The sequence below is a fragment of the Myxocyprinus asiaticus genome, chromosome 4 (assembly GCF_019703515.2).
Source record: "Myxocyprinus asiaticus isolate MX2 ecotype Aquarium Trade chromosome 4, UBuf_Myxa_2, whole genome shotgun sequence".
In the NCBI taxonomy this organism is placed as follows: Eukaryota; Metazoa; Chordata; class Actinopteri; order Cypriniformes; family Catostomidae; genus Myxocyprinus; species Myxocyprinus asiaticus.
The window spans coordinates 62,785,001-62,800,000 of NC_059347.1; the positions used below are offsets into that span (position 1 = coordinate 62,785,001).

At 39.9% G+C, this 15,000-nt stretch overlaps 1 long non-coding RNA gene and 1 pseudogene across 1 annotated transcript in view; both read right to left on the reverse strand.

Annotated features, from left to right (window-relative positions):
- Positions 1-5,332: 5,332 nt before the first annotated feature.
- On the reverse strand, positions 5,333-7,507 carry LOC127433344 (transketolase-like protein 1; annotated as a pseudogene).
- A 748-nt stretch (positions 7,508-8,255) lies between these two features.
- Positions 8,256-15,000, reverse strand: part of LOC127433499 (uncharacterized) — a 9,136-nt gene continuing 2,391 nt past the window's right edge. Inside the window, exons 2-3 of the long non-coding RNA XR_007895895.1 lie at positions 13,049-15,000; positions 8,256-9,989 (exon numbers count right to left, since the gene is read on the reverse strand). The exon at positions 13,049-15,000 is cut by the window's right edge and continues 1,310 nt beyond it. This is a non-coding gene — a long non-coding RNA (uncharacterized LOC127433499). The remainder of the gene's footprint in view (positions 9,990-13,048) is intronic.

The window sequence follows — 15,000 nt, forward strand, 5'->3', positions numbered from 1 at the left end:
TCACCCCTTTCATTCAGACTGAGCTCAATCGGCTCAGTTCAGAGATGTTAACATGACAGATTTTCATGCTGATTGAGCTATCAGTCGGATTATTAACAGATTATTATGTTGCATGTAAACGTAACTACTGATGTCTATCATCAAACCTGCGGCCTGAAATAACAGACACTCCAAGACATAGATGAGAAAGAAAGAAAGAAAAAGATGTTACTTGATCTCCAGCCAGAGAGGATGATGATGATTAAATGAGAGCTGAAGAGTTCATGCCGAGAGTTCAGCAGCGACCCACGTCAAACACACTCATAGATTTCATTTCAAGAAATGATTCTAATGATGAAGACAATGTGCAGAGGCAACATTACCATCATTTCTAAAAACAGTTTTCTACCAAGGCCAAGATTTCACTGATGAATTACCTAAATAGTCATTTCTAACACATATGTAATTCATATGCTGCTTTCTTGTAAATTTCTGTGACATGTTTTCCCCCAAATAAAGAGACGTTCATGTTGAAACCTGTTTAATAAAGGACTAACCCAAAGGGAAACATTAACCAGCGTGTGCAGTGTGTTGTCGGATCAGGTGTCTCATCGGGGATGTTAGAACAACAGAAATCAAATTGAGTGAAATGTCTTCTCAGGGGCTGTCATTGACCTTTGACCCTCACTTGTGGATCTGATTATATAGATACGCTTGTCATTTAGTCAAAGAGCTGTTCAATGGGTCGTATTTCACGTTCTGCTCTCTTTCTGTTAGTGTTTTTATTGATGGAGAATGTGATTATTGAGCTCAAATGTCCTTTAAGCTGAACCAGAATTCAACACAGAGTTTCAATTACATTAAAATTATAAATAATCATTTTAATCAGATTGACCTGCTAGTGTCAGGGTTAGGGTTTGATCTGACATGATTTCATTTAATGAATGGAATGGAACAAAGTCAGTGTGAGATTTTCCTTATTGACAGATCGGCTGTTTCTGTCCAAGCAACACGTTTATCATCTTTACTGTTTCTACTGAGAGACGTGTTTCATGTGAGTAAACTTTACAACATACAGAGCTGCAAGTATATGAGAATATAGGAAACTAGACTGTATGACACACAACAAACAGAAAACAAGCCTCTTTCTGTTGCATCAGTCGATGTTTGTGGCGGTTACGGTGAAGGACTGAAAGATTTCTGTGGAGGAACAGGGAGAGGCCGAATTAAATCATCACAATGAGGACAACAGTCTGGCGAGGCAATATTCCTAAGCAGCTCTAATCTAAGATCTAATCCGATTGGTCATGCTGAAAAGTATTAGCCTATAAAAAAACCCATCCTGAAGGAAATGACAAACATATCAAGGTGACCCGAAGCGTTTGTCTGGATCCGCTGGTTTCCAGTTCCAGCCGAATCACAGCTGTGCTTGTGTATATGTAACAGGGCTTTTCGGTTAAACTTGAATAACCTGTAGGATAAATGAGATTCTTCTGACACTTCAAATCTCTTTTTACTAGGACACGTTTAATAAAGTCAAACACAACTGAATCTCTCCTCTATTAGAATTAACAGAGCACACAGTCACATTAAAGGTGTGGTGTTTTATAATCTCCAGAGATATGTCAATCATCTTTATGAGTGTGTTCATGTAATCAAGCCTGTCTTTTCAGTTCAACATTAATGTGAAAAGCAATATAATAAAGTAAATATATTGCCAAGCAATATAATATAAAAGTAAAGTTGTTCTTTAAGTTTCTCTAAAAGTTAACATATTCACATTAGTGCTGTTAATTACGCTAGCTTTTATTTATGTTGCATGTGTTGTATCTGGGACAAAAGAACTTCTCAAAAACTGACAATGCTGTGTAAATATGAAAGGATTTGACCAATAAAAAACAATGTCAGCAACAAGTAAAACACTGCACACTTGCCTTTGAATACATGAAAAATCAACAATATTAAGATTATTGTAAAAGTATGTTAAACAAAACTCTTCAGAATTTTTGTGAAATACTTGTGATATGTAAATGTTGAATAATGCAATCAATATGTTTTGTCAATAATAAATGTAAATCGCTCGAGTCTGCTGTTGCTATACTGTCTCAGTGAATAGACAGTCTCTGTCTATTTGGTGTTCGATGACCTGAATGTAACTTAATTAAATAAAATAATTGTGGTTAATCTACAGCGCTCAGAGCAAAATCTGTCCCACCTACATCTGTGGTCACTAGCCGCTACTGCTTATATGTAAAACAAAATATAGCCTATAGTTTAAGCATGCCAAATCCAGTACATTTACCTCAGTGCACTCCAGGACGATATGAACTTGTGAAACTATTTTCGTAACATCACACTATGTATTTTATCTGTGCTCATGTTGAAACAGAGATTAAGGTTGATATGATATGCTGTAAAATCCCTCGTCCGGATTCGCTATTACACAATTGATCCGTTCACTCCCCGATGAGGTGTTTCCAAAACTAAAACATTGTAAATCAGAGCAGCACACCTCTCTGAAATGTGAAACAAGCGTCCTGCACTTATATTTGTTTTTACAATATTGACTTCATCAGGTCTCCAACAATTACCTCACACCGCAGAGGTCGAGCATCAGTGTTAATGCTAGTCAAGCCCTGGATTACATTTAGACAAATATTTTCCTGGTATCCATGAGAACAATTCAGCGAAAGATGAGATTATGCTAGTGAGGGATTTAACAGAAAGACGCATCGTTCTTATATCAAATAGACTCATTTTGTTTTATCAAAGCACCATTTGAGCGTTATACGTTCATTAGCTCTGTTTGCTAATGTTGGGCATCGAACAATAAATGGTTGTGTTTCTGAGCTCAAACCCGCTCCAAACAGCTGCTGAATATAAAAGTGGTTTTGAAGCGTAATCTTGTCGTGTTTCTTTTACTTGCAGTGGGTTTCAAACACAGAAAACACAGTCATTGTAATCTGACACACAGTGGCCTCAAAGACGTATTCCTCTCAGTCTTTATTTCACATTATGTCGTTACGTGTTGTTGGTCAAACAGTGGTGGCGGGTGACTTGTTGGCACTGACTAGCGCTCTTCCACAAGTGCTGTAGACACGCACATATCCACTGTGACATCACCGCGAGGTTATTTGGCTCAGTGTATGATGCCTGTGTGATGTGTAATGGAATAAATCGCCCTTGTGCTGGCCATAGACACAAACACACATCTGAAAACTGTTATCAGCAACAATGACATCAGCTGCGCTGGCCTGTGCATTGAGCTCATTCTCTCGGTGTGTGTGTGTGTGTGTGTGTGTGTAAACATATCTCGGGCTCATTATTCTGTTCATAAAATAGACACATTTCAACATTACATTTACAAGTGACATAAATGGTATCTCTCTTAAAGGATAAATAACTTGAATAATCTAATAAGAGTATTAACGTCCCCCGAGACACACACACACTCACACACACACACACACACACACACACACACACACACACACCCACCCACATACACACACACTCACACACACACACACACACACACACACACACACACTCACACACACACACACACACACACACTCACTCACACACACACACACTCACACACACTCACACACACACGCACACACATGCGCACTCACACACACACGCACACACACACACACACACACACTGCCACACACTCACACACACTCACATACTCACACACACATTAACACGCACACACACACTCACGCACGCACACACACACACACACACACACTCACACACACACTGACACACACACACACACATACATCCTTGTTTCTCCAGTAACTTGTTAGAAACAGCCCAACCTGTGATCCTAGTTCTAAAGTGACGTTTTTGAGAGGCTTGGATCAAGGCATCATTTGGTTTGAACCATCATCCGAATCACAGCAGTGCTATGTAGTGATTTTGCTTAAATAATTATTCTTTATTTTTATTTTTATTTTTTGCCATTTTCAATTTTGCCTTTTTTTTTCTTTTTTTGATACACTATTTATAAGAGAGAGTTTGAAAAATACTAAAGAGGTGTATGCACAACTCTTAAAAAAAGATGAGGTACAGGGTAGAATGAGATCCTGGGTCACTAAAGACCTGAGGTATGCATTAAAGGGTTAATCAGGCAGTTATTATCGTTAACGAAAACTAGACACCTCTGCTTAAATCTCCCCGCTCTTAAAGGCACCTCCACTTAAAAGGGCAACTTTACATTTGTGAACAAAAGGGGCAGGGGGTTGCGCCCCTGTCGCCCCCGTTCTGTGCATGTCACTGCTTAGTGGTGTGGATGCAGCGTCATTCAAAATCAATAGTTTTCAGTTACAGATGCCATTGTAGATATTCACTATTCACAATCAGCCATGATTCATTTAATCCAAGACTGAAAGTGTCCAATAACAAGACGGTCACTGAGATTAAGCGAGTAGTATTCAGCTGGTCATGTGATTCTAACATGGCAGCCCCCATGAGGGCACCCCTGCCCCACTTTTATAAGGTTAGTGATATGACTAGAGTCCTCATCTCATGTGAGTGCTCATGATTTTATACATGTTTCAAAATTACAATTCATTTCTTTAAGAGTAAAACTTTTTAATGGAGAAATAATTACTAAGTACACCTTTAAGAAATACTCAATAGTGTGAAGACGAACCTTTGGAGACGCTCTTTTCACTAAATCCCAGATTTATTTCAGGCAGTGTTGGTAAAGTGGGACAGAGGAAAAATTAATCTATCTACAAATTTTCTGAATTAATTTTTATATTTTCTTACACACTTTCACATCATAAATCATATATAACATTTACAAACATTAAGCCAACTTTTAGTTTTTATCACCTTAAAAAGATTTGCCTCAAATTTCTGTCATTTTCTTTATCACTATTTTTCTCACCAGTGGTCCTGAAATAAGCTCTGCCACACATCCTGATGGAAAATCATCCATTTAAAACCTCAAAAGTTTAATTGTTTACTGCCCAAATATTAGTTTAATGATATTTTTATTTTATTTTTATAGACAGTTCCATTTATTAGCACATTGAATGCAGTGAAAACTAAGTTTACACAAGTAGCGATAGTAAGGGAGTCTCAGTAACATGAGATACATTTCGTCAAGTCACGAAAACCAAACCATTTAGGTACCAAAGCAACACTGGGATATTCAGTAGCTCACACAACAGCAGTCAAAATGGGAAAAGATGATAAAGACACACTCACTACTCTCTGAAAGCACCATCATGCATTAAAGTTTTCATGATATTAGCTTTAAAGTAATTACAGAAAGCAGTTAAAAGCTACAGGGACATAATAAAATGACTTCAATGTGAAATGACTTGTTTTAAGGTGTTTGAAAGTGTCAGTTGGAATGCATTCTTTAAAGCCCAACGATACTGCAGCATTTAAAGCTCTTGAGAAGGCAAAACTGATTATTATGCAAAAATGAAAGCCCTTCAGAGCCATGGGGTGATGCTCTCTAAACTATAGTGCACACAGGTTTTGAGAAAATTGTCACTAACGGGCATATACCCAGCTTTCACCATCCATTCATCTAGTCAGTGAAAATGCTGTGAGCCTCTGGAATGATAAATGTGTTGTGAGCTTGGTCTCTTGGTGCTGGGTTAGGAGAGGAGAAACAGAGAAGGTGTAGTTCAGGGTGGTTTAAGGATGGGAGGATTTTAATTGGCAAAAGTGCGCTTGATGGCAGCAACGAAAGATTTGGCACTGATGCCAAACATGTCTAGAAGCTCTTGTGGTTTGCCACTATGGGGCACATGGCTCACAGCCAGCTGCTGCACCAGGATGCCAGGCTCCTCACCCACTGCAGCCAGAATAGCCTCACCCAGACCACCCTCTTTGTAGTGATCCTTAATAATGATCACACTTCCTCCTGTGGCACAGGCACTTGCGACAATAGTGGTGGCATCCAGGGGCTTAATGGTGAATGGATCAATTATCCGAATGTTCACACCTTCTTTAGCCAGTTGCTCATGCACTGCAAGTGCTTCATGCAGTGTTACTCCAGCTCCAATAACAGTCACCTGATCATTGTCGGATTGGCGCACAACCTTGGCTTTGCCAACTTCAAATTTCTCTCCAGCATCATAAATTACTGCAGTGTCAGGCCGGATTGTACAGATGAAACAGATACCCTTTGTATTGGCTGATCATTCCACAGCTCTCTCAGTAGATACTCCGGGTAAAACACAGTGCATGTTGGGATAGCACGTAACATTGCAAGATCCTCCAAAGCCATCTGGGAGGGGCCATCCTCACCAATGGAAATGCCACAGTGGGATCCAGCCAGGTTGACGTTGGACTGGGAGATCACTGCCATGCGGATGTGGTCATAGGTATGGGCAAGGAAGGTAGCAAAAGTGCTGGTGAATGAAACAGTGTGATCGCAAGTGGCACAACCAATGGCCACACTTACCAAGTTCTGCTGAGCAATGAAGCACTCAATGTAGCAATCAGGATGGGCTTTCTTGAAGATGTCAGAAAAGGTTGAGTTCTTGGTGTCACCATCCAGGGCTACAACATGAGAACTGGCATCTCCCATCTTCTTCAGGGCTACACCATAGGCCTTCCTGGTGGAGATCTTACCGCCAATCTTGTATTCTGGAGCTGTGAGCAGGTGAATGGGTGTGTAGTCAACAAGAGCAGCATCTTCATTGGGCAACTGAGGGTGGAAGGACTTGTTGGGGGACTGCATCTGGCTCATGAGGTCATTAATCAGTTCGTCCACATGGTCTTTATATATAGGCTTCCCGTGCCAGTTATCCTGATCCTCAATGCATTTGAGACCTTTACCCTAAAAGATTTTGGCTACGATGGCAGTGGGTTTCCCTTTAAATTGCTCAGCATGCCAAAAAAGCCTTGCACAGCTCCTCCACATCATGTCCATCTACCACATAGGTGTTTAAGCCGAAGGCCTCACAGTGCTCCTTGTAGGTTTTAATGTTGTGCTGCAGTGAGGCTGACTCATTCTAGCCCAGGCGGTTGACATCAAGGATGGCCACCAGATTGTCAAGCTTGTAATAGGAAGCAAAAGCCATGGATTACCAGACAGACCCTTCTGAACACTCACCATCTCCCAGCATGCAGTAAACACAATAGCTGGACTTGTCAACGTATTTTCCTGTGTAGGCCATGCCACAAGCAGCTCCTAAACCCTGGCCAAGAGAGCCTGTTGCCACATCCACAAATGCTAGTTTAGGGGTGGGGTGCCCTCCAGGTCAGAATTAATCTTACGCAGGTTTAGCAGCTCAGATTCCTTTATGAATTCAGCCTCTGCCCAGGCTGCATAAAGAATGGGAGCAGCATGGCCCTACGACAAGGTGAAGCGATCGTTGCAGCAGTTGCAGGGATCATCAGCTTTGTAACGCATGGTGTGGAAGAACAACACCGACATGAGTTCGGCAGCGCTGCAGCATGAGGTGGGATGTCCGGAGTTTGAGGTGCATGTTTCATTGATGGAATGGATCCTGAGCTTGTTAGTTTTGTCTTTCAGGCCCTTAAGAGTTTTCTTGTCAGGTTTGTGATAGCTCGTTTCAACGGTGTGCAGGAAATGTGTTGAAATAAATGTGTGATGTAACTCAAGAAAAGAAACTCTTCCGATTCATAAATCTGAAGATGAATTCAGTAACGACAAGAGATGAGGAACGTGCCTAGTAATGATTTTTAACCATTTAAGGAAATATGAAATGTGGATACAAAAGAGGTCAAGCTTAATCTGTCCCAATTTACCCATCTTCACCTTATATTATAAAATTTGAAACATTTACAATCTAACTTAATTAAACATGAAAATGCCACTAGATAAATGTAGCACAAGAATGTTACCAGTAAACGCTTTAGCTTTGGCAGCCATAAAATACTAAAACTAAATTAAAAACTAACTAAACTGAAACTAGAAAACACTGATTAAACGAAAACTTAACTAAAACTAACAGACAAAGTGTGAAAACTAATGAACTAATGAACTAAATTGAAATGAAAAATTGAAAATAAAATAGAATAAAAAATAAATTAAAAATCCAAAACTCTATCAATCCTAAATCAAGGAATATTTGAAGAATAGTTCAATCTTAAAGCTGAAGTGTATCATTTCTTCACCAGCAGCTTCACCAAACAGAACTGCAGTAATAAATGTTTTCAACCAGATTTCCAATTACCCTCTCCATCTGCCATCAATCAACAATACAGATAGTCCTGCCCCCAACTCACAGGGCCGGATTAATGTTATGGGCAACTGGGCACTTCCGGTGGGGCACCACACGATGGCATTTGTAAAAAAAAAAGGTCCATTTTTAATTTGATGTTTGTTTGTTTTGTTTTTTTTTTTTTTTTTTTTTTATCCCCTTTTCTCCCAATTTGGAATGCCCAATTCCCACTACTTAGTAGGTCCTCGTGGTGGTGCAGTTACTCGCCTCAATCCGGGTGGTGGAGGACAAGTCTCAGTTGCCTCCGCTTCTGAGACCGTCAATCCGTGCATCTTATCACGTGACTCGTTGTGCATGACACCGCGGAGACTCACAGCATGTGGAGGCTCATGCTACTCTCCACGATCCACACACAACTCACCACACGCCCCATTGAGAGCGAGAACCACTAATCACGACCACGAGGAGGTTACCCCATGTGACTCTACCCTCCCTAGCAACCGGGCCAATTTGGTTGCTTAGGAGACCTGGCTGGAGTCACTCAGCACACCCTGGATTCAAACTCGTGACTCCAGGGGTGGGAGTCAGCGTCAGTACTTGCTGAGCTACCCAGACCCCCAATTTAATGTTTGTTAAAGTTTTTGAGTATCATTATTCAGGTGTAACTGATTATCCAGAGGTCCGGACCGCTATCAAAACGGCACATAGATGGTGCTGTCGCATGGTACATGTTCCTTTTCTCAGCGCTGAATAGTATGGACCAATCACAGACATTTATTCTTACTGGATGAGGATTTTATGAATACTTTTATAGATTCTGCTGAAGCGGATTTACATTCACAGGCATGAATCCTTGAATTTATCTGTTTTTATTAAAATTACTATCCAGCGTAAAATAATCTCCAATGAGAAATAAAATATTCTTAGATTTAAATGTAGATGAATGGAGGATTCGGTTTTACTACATCTCAAGTAATTTTTATTTGTATAGCGCCTTTCACAACACACATCGTTTCAAAGCAGCTTTACAGAAGATCATACATTAACAGAAGATAAAACTGTAATATCTATAATGTCTTAGAGTCATCATTGTGTAGTTTGATAAAATATGATTGTGAATTCTGTTTAAAAATAAGTAATTAAATGATGAAATAATAATTGCATTTATAACTCCAGTGAGCAAGCTGAAGGCGACTGTGGCAAGGAACACAAAACTCCATAAGATGTTGATTAATGGAGAAAAATAACCTTGAGAGAAACCAGACTCACTGTGGGGGTCAGTTCCCCTCTGACTAAACATCATGAATATAATGACAATATTAGTTATTTATGTGCAGTGCAGGTCATGGTTCAAGATTAGTAAACTAAGTAAGTGTTAAGGGCCCGTGTTTAAACTGTATGAACTGTAAGATTAATGACTAATGTCTTTGAAGTTCATTCTGGATTAACTGCAGAAGTTCACATAGAAGCATTGTCCTTTGTTAGTCGGCTGATGAAGGCTTTTATTGGCAATTAATTGATAGTCTATGTATTCCATTATAAGAGTGTCGTCCATCATTAGACAAAGGTGATGCAGGCAGAGATCAATGAGGTGTATCGCAGTTCAACCGGCAGGTCATTTCGGTGAGGTTCGGTGAGGTCCATCCTAAGTCCAAGGTTCAGGCAGTGGCATATGAAGTATCCCATGTCTTACAGTTGGAGTTGGCATCAGTTCATCCTCTGAAGTCCACTGTAAAAGACTGAAGTGATGTTTGGCTAGCACCGGCTACTATTAGTCGTCATCACACAGTGATACGTAGCAGTGGAGTCCGACACCAAGCAGGAACGGAGCTGGATCTGGTGACATCAGGATAGGAGTCCCAAGGTTGAGACAGGGAAACAAATAAAATAATATTAGCATAGATGCCATCCAATTTATTGCAGAGTTATAGATCATAATCAACGTTTTAGGTTCCGGCAGACCTAACTAAAGCAGCCTAATTGTGAGTTGAAGGATAAATTAGGTGTATGTCTGGCTAAATAGATGAGTCTTTAGTCTAGACTTAAACTGAGTGAGTGTGTCGGCATCCCGAACAGTGTTAGGGAGACTATTCCATAGTTTAGGAGCCAAATAGGAAAAGGATCTACCTCCATTCGAAGCTATGTATGTAGTTAACAGAATTTTAAAATTAATATGAAATTTAACATATAATATTTATTGGTTCTAGTCAGCACTCTGGCAGCTGCATTTTGAACCAATTTAAGTTTATTTATTGATCTTGCTGGACATCCTCCCAATAATGCATTACAATAATCTCGTCTTGAGGTCATGAACACATGAATTAGTTTTTCGGCATCAGCAACAGAGAGCATATGTCGTAATTTAGAAATATTTCTGAGGTGGAAGAATGCTGTTCTACAAACATTGGTAATTTGATTTTCAAAGGACAGATTGGTATCAAATATAACACCTATAACAAATATAAAGTTCTTCGCTGTTGAAGAGGATGTAACAGTACATCCATTGAGAGTCAAATTATATTTTAGCAGCTTATGTTTAGAGGCTTTTGGTCCAATAATTAGTACTTCTGTTTTGTCAGAATTGAGTAGAAGGAAATTTTTGGCCATCCAATCTTTAATTTCATTGATACACTCTGTAATTTGGAGAATTGTGAAATTTCATTAGGTTTTGTAGAAATATAAAGTTGGGTATCGTCGGCATAACAGTGGAAACTTATTCCACGATTCCTGATAATATCTCCCAGGGGAAGCATGTAAAAGGCCCTAAAACTGATCCCTGTGGCACTCCATACTTAATTTTTGTTTGATTTAACAATTCCTCGTTTACACAGACAAAGTGATAGTGGTCTGCTAAATAGGACCTAAACCATGCTAATGCAACTCCACAAATGCCAACATAATTCTCCAGCCTATTCAAGAGAATGTCATGATCTATGGTGTCGAAGGCAGCACTAAGATCTAAAAGCACTAGAAGAGAAATGCAGCCGTGATCAGATGATAAGAGCAAGTCATTTGTAACTCTGATAAGTGCAGTCTCTGTACTGTAATGAGGCCTAAATCTTGACTGAAATTGTTCATATATACTATTTCTCTGTAGAAATGAACATAGTTGGGAAGACACTACATTTTCTAGTATTTTCGACATAAACGGGAGATTTGAAATCGGTCTGTAATGAGCCAATTCTCCAGGATCAAGCTGAGGCTTCTTAATAAGTGGTTTGATAACTGCTTTAGAATTAAATCTAGTGTATGATTATGGCGATGAGTTGGTCCTGTCACATTTTGTCTGACTCCATGAGAGTTGAGAATATCAATAAATGCTAATACCAATATGTTATTTTCATTATCTATGTGAATGTTGAAGTCACCAACAATTAAAGCTCTATCTACAGTAACTACTAGATCTGATAGAAAATGTGCAAATTCACCAAGGAAATCTGAGTATGGACCAGGTGATCTATATTCTGTAGCAAGAGCAAAAGATGACAGAGATTTTTTATTTATATCTGACGGTGTCACATTAAGCATTATTAGTTCAAAAGACTTAAACTTATATCCTGTCCTCTGAGTAACACCAAAAACTTCACTGTAAATTGTAGCAACACCTCCTCCTCGACTCTTCAGATGAGGCTCATGTTTATAACAATAACCTGGGGGAGTAGATTCATTTAAACTAATATATTCATCCGGTTTAAGACAGGTTTCAGTCAAACAGAGCACATCCAAACTATGATCTGTAATAATTTCATTTACAGTTAGTGCTTTGGTTGAAAGAGATCTAATATTTAGTAGCCCTACCTTTATATGATGTTTATCTTTAATTTGTTTGTTTTTCAAGTTTGACCTTAATCACATTTTTTTCTAAATGATTTAGTGAGAGTTTTGTGTTTGGTAGTTCGGGGAACAGACACAGTCTCTATATGATATCTAGGTGATACAGTCTCTATGTGTTGTAGTTTATTTGACCTGTGTGATGTCTCAAGGCAGCTAGCAGACATTCGAATTAGCCAGTTTGTCTGCTTCCTGACCTGGGCCCCAGTTAGTCAAATACTATCACTATTAAGACTATGAGCCAAATTACTAGAGAGGAGAACAGCACCTTCCCTTGAGGGATGGAGTCCGTCTCTCTTTAGCAGGTCAGGTCTACCCCAAAAACTCTTCCAATTGTCTATAAATCCTATTCTATTCTCCGGACACTTCTCAGACATCCATCCATTCTGTGACACTAATCTACTATAAACCTCGTCACCATGATGAGCAGGGAGGGGGCCAGAGCATATTACATTGTCTGACATTGTTTCTGCAAGTTCACACACCTCTTTAACATTATCTCTAGTGATCTCTGACATCATTAGTGCCGACATGAATAACAGTTTTAGAAAATCTACATTTAACATTAGCCAGCACTTGTAAATTTGATCTGATGTCAGACGCTCTGGCACTGGAAATGCATTTAACAATAGTGGCTAGAGTCTCTATTTCCACATTCCTAATAACAAGGGCTCTTTCAACGATTCTCAGTGGGTGCATCACTGAGTGGGGAGAATCGATTGGAAACCCTAACAGGAACGGGAGAGTGGTGTTGATTTGCTGAGCGAGTATGCCACTGAGACGTCACCCAAACGCCCTGCTGCAGGGGCTTCACAGCCGGAACCAAAGTGTGTGTGTTGCTCGTTGTACTGCCCGCATCTGAAACAGTTTCTACCGGCTTCTCTTTCTCACTGACCTCCACTAGTGTTCGGATGCATGTCTCTAACTCATTAACCTTCTCCGTCAGCTTGACTAATTCCTTACATTTATCACATGTGAATCCCTCACTGCTGACAGAAGAAGCTATAGTAAACATGTGGTATGCAATGCAAGAAGAAATAACATGAGTGGATGCCATGACTTACCGCAGTTGTTTGTTGTTGTTGTTGGTTGTTCCTGAGTGGTAAGGGTTTGAGATCGATGAGAATCCCTCACGCAATTGTTTGTTGTTATGGTTGTTCTTGATAAGCGGTGCTTTGAGATCGATGCAATAATCCGTGTAACACAGAGGAGAAAAATGGGTGCGCGCTGTAAAATGCGCGCAGTTTAATCGTGATAAATATAGAAAGCGGATGCACGTGGGAAATGCATGCAGTTGAAGAAAATAAGGCAGGGGAAAACCTGATGCGTGCTGAAAAATGGCAGATGTTAAGGATTAAAAGGCTGAAAATAGATAGATAAGCGATGCTAAAAAAAAACTAGCAGGCTACAAACACAGACTCGAGCTAGACGCCAGCAGCAACAGGTACAATACACACAGATGAAACTGTAGAAAAGTGGAAAAACCCTAAACACGTGGTAAAATGACAAAGGTTAAAAAGACGAACGTATGAGAATAAGAATAAGCAATGCTAAGCAGGCTACAAACACTCGTGCAGCATGCCGTCAGCAACAGGAACAGGAAGTCCAGTGACGTGTACATAAATTCATGCCCAGGGGCACGCTGGAGTCTTAATCCGGCCCTGCCAACTCACTAACAGTAATGTACAGTCAGAGAAAATAAACCCTGACTGGTTGATCAAGACCCCGATACAAATCAATAAATAGATATGAAATATTGATTCGAGCTTTAGCTGCGACACCACACCACCTCTACACGCTATGTAAGTGATCATGTACAGTCTAACTGTATCCCGATTATTACACAACTACCATGCAAATAAAAAAATGGACATTAAATATTACGGACATTTGAGTGTAAATGATTTGTTGATGTGGGAATAAAGAGTATGGAGTGACACGAGAGACATGAAACTAGCACAGCAATCACTTGCCTGAGACAAACCAAGTAGGTATATCTGCAGACCGGAGACCTCTAAAGGGTGCGTGGTTATGCCAAAAAAATGCTAAAAGTGTGCTCTCTTTGAGTAAACTTGTCATTGACAGTGTTGTGAAAAATTACGTTACTTTGACAGTAATTATGAGTCTTCTGCAAATTCTTGCTATTGCAAGTTTGCAACATATATTTTAACCTGGTAACAGGCACCCAAACAAACACAGACAAACCCACAAACACCAGGATGACAGCTGTATCATTATGACCCGTGTGACGTGATGTACAATTATTATAGTCACAGAAGAAGAGAAAAACTGCTGAGAAAACCTTCACAGTGAGAGAACAATACATACATTACATTTATAGTAGCTTATGTATCAAAGAGGCTCAGAATGTACAGAACCAGAAGTCCTCTCTAATTTGAAGTGTGTTTGCCTGTAAGCCAGCAGAATGTTGTGGCTAATCAAATGAAGCTTTTTTTTATTATCTTTGCCTCAAATGTGCTGTGAGTTTGCCTGAAGCTCAGACAGACGCAGGAAATGCTCATGACATAAATGCACTTTTGTGAATTTGTAGAATGCAAATAGATGACGATTCACCAGCAGTAATTCAGAGGATTAGACACTCAGCGGTGTAGGCCTCATTTCATCCATCACCTTCAGCTCATACACAAGAGATTTTCATCAGGCCAGCATCAAATCTCACCCTGTTCCCACAACGCAGAAGACTGACGGCTCTCATTAGGAAAAGCTCTTACAAACTACAGTATTACCCACTGGAGAAATTGGCACGACTTACAAATTTTACTTCAATACACAGAATGGCACCTAATGCCACCACAAGCATCTGCCTGTTTCATCTCGACACGATTGCTGTTGAAGATCTTCAGTTAAAGGCGAGTGGGCGTCTATCAAACGCATCTTCTGCATCACAACAGCGTCTCCATGGCCACGGGCCAATCAATACAACCAGCGGCTTCTGCATATCCAGAGTGTGTGATTTCACCATCAGACATGGCTGTTTTCTTCATTTCCCCATTAA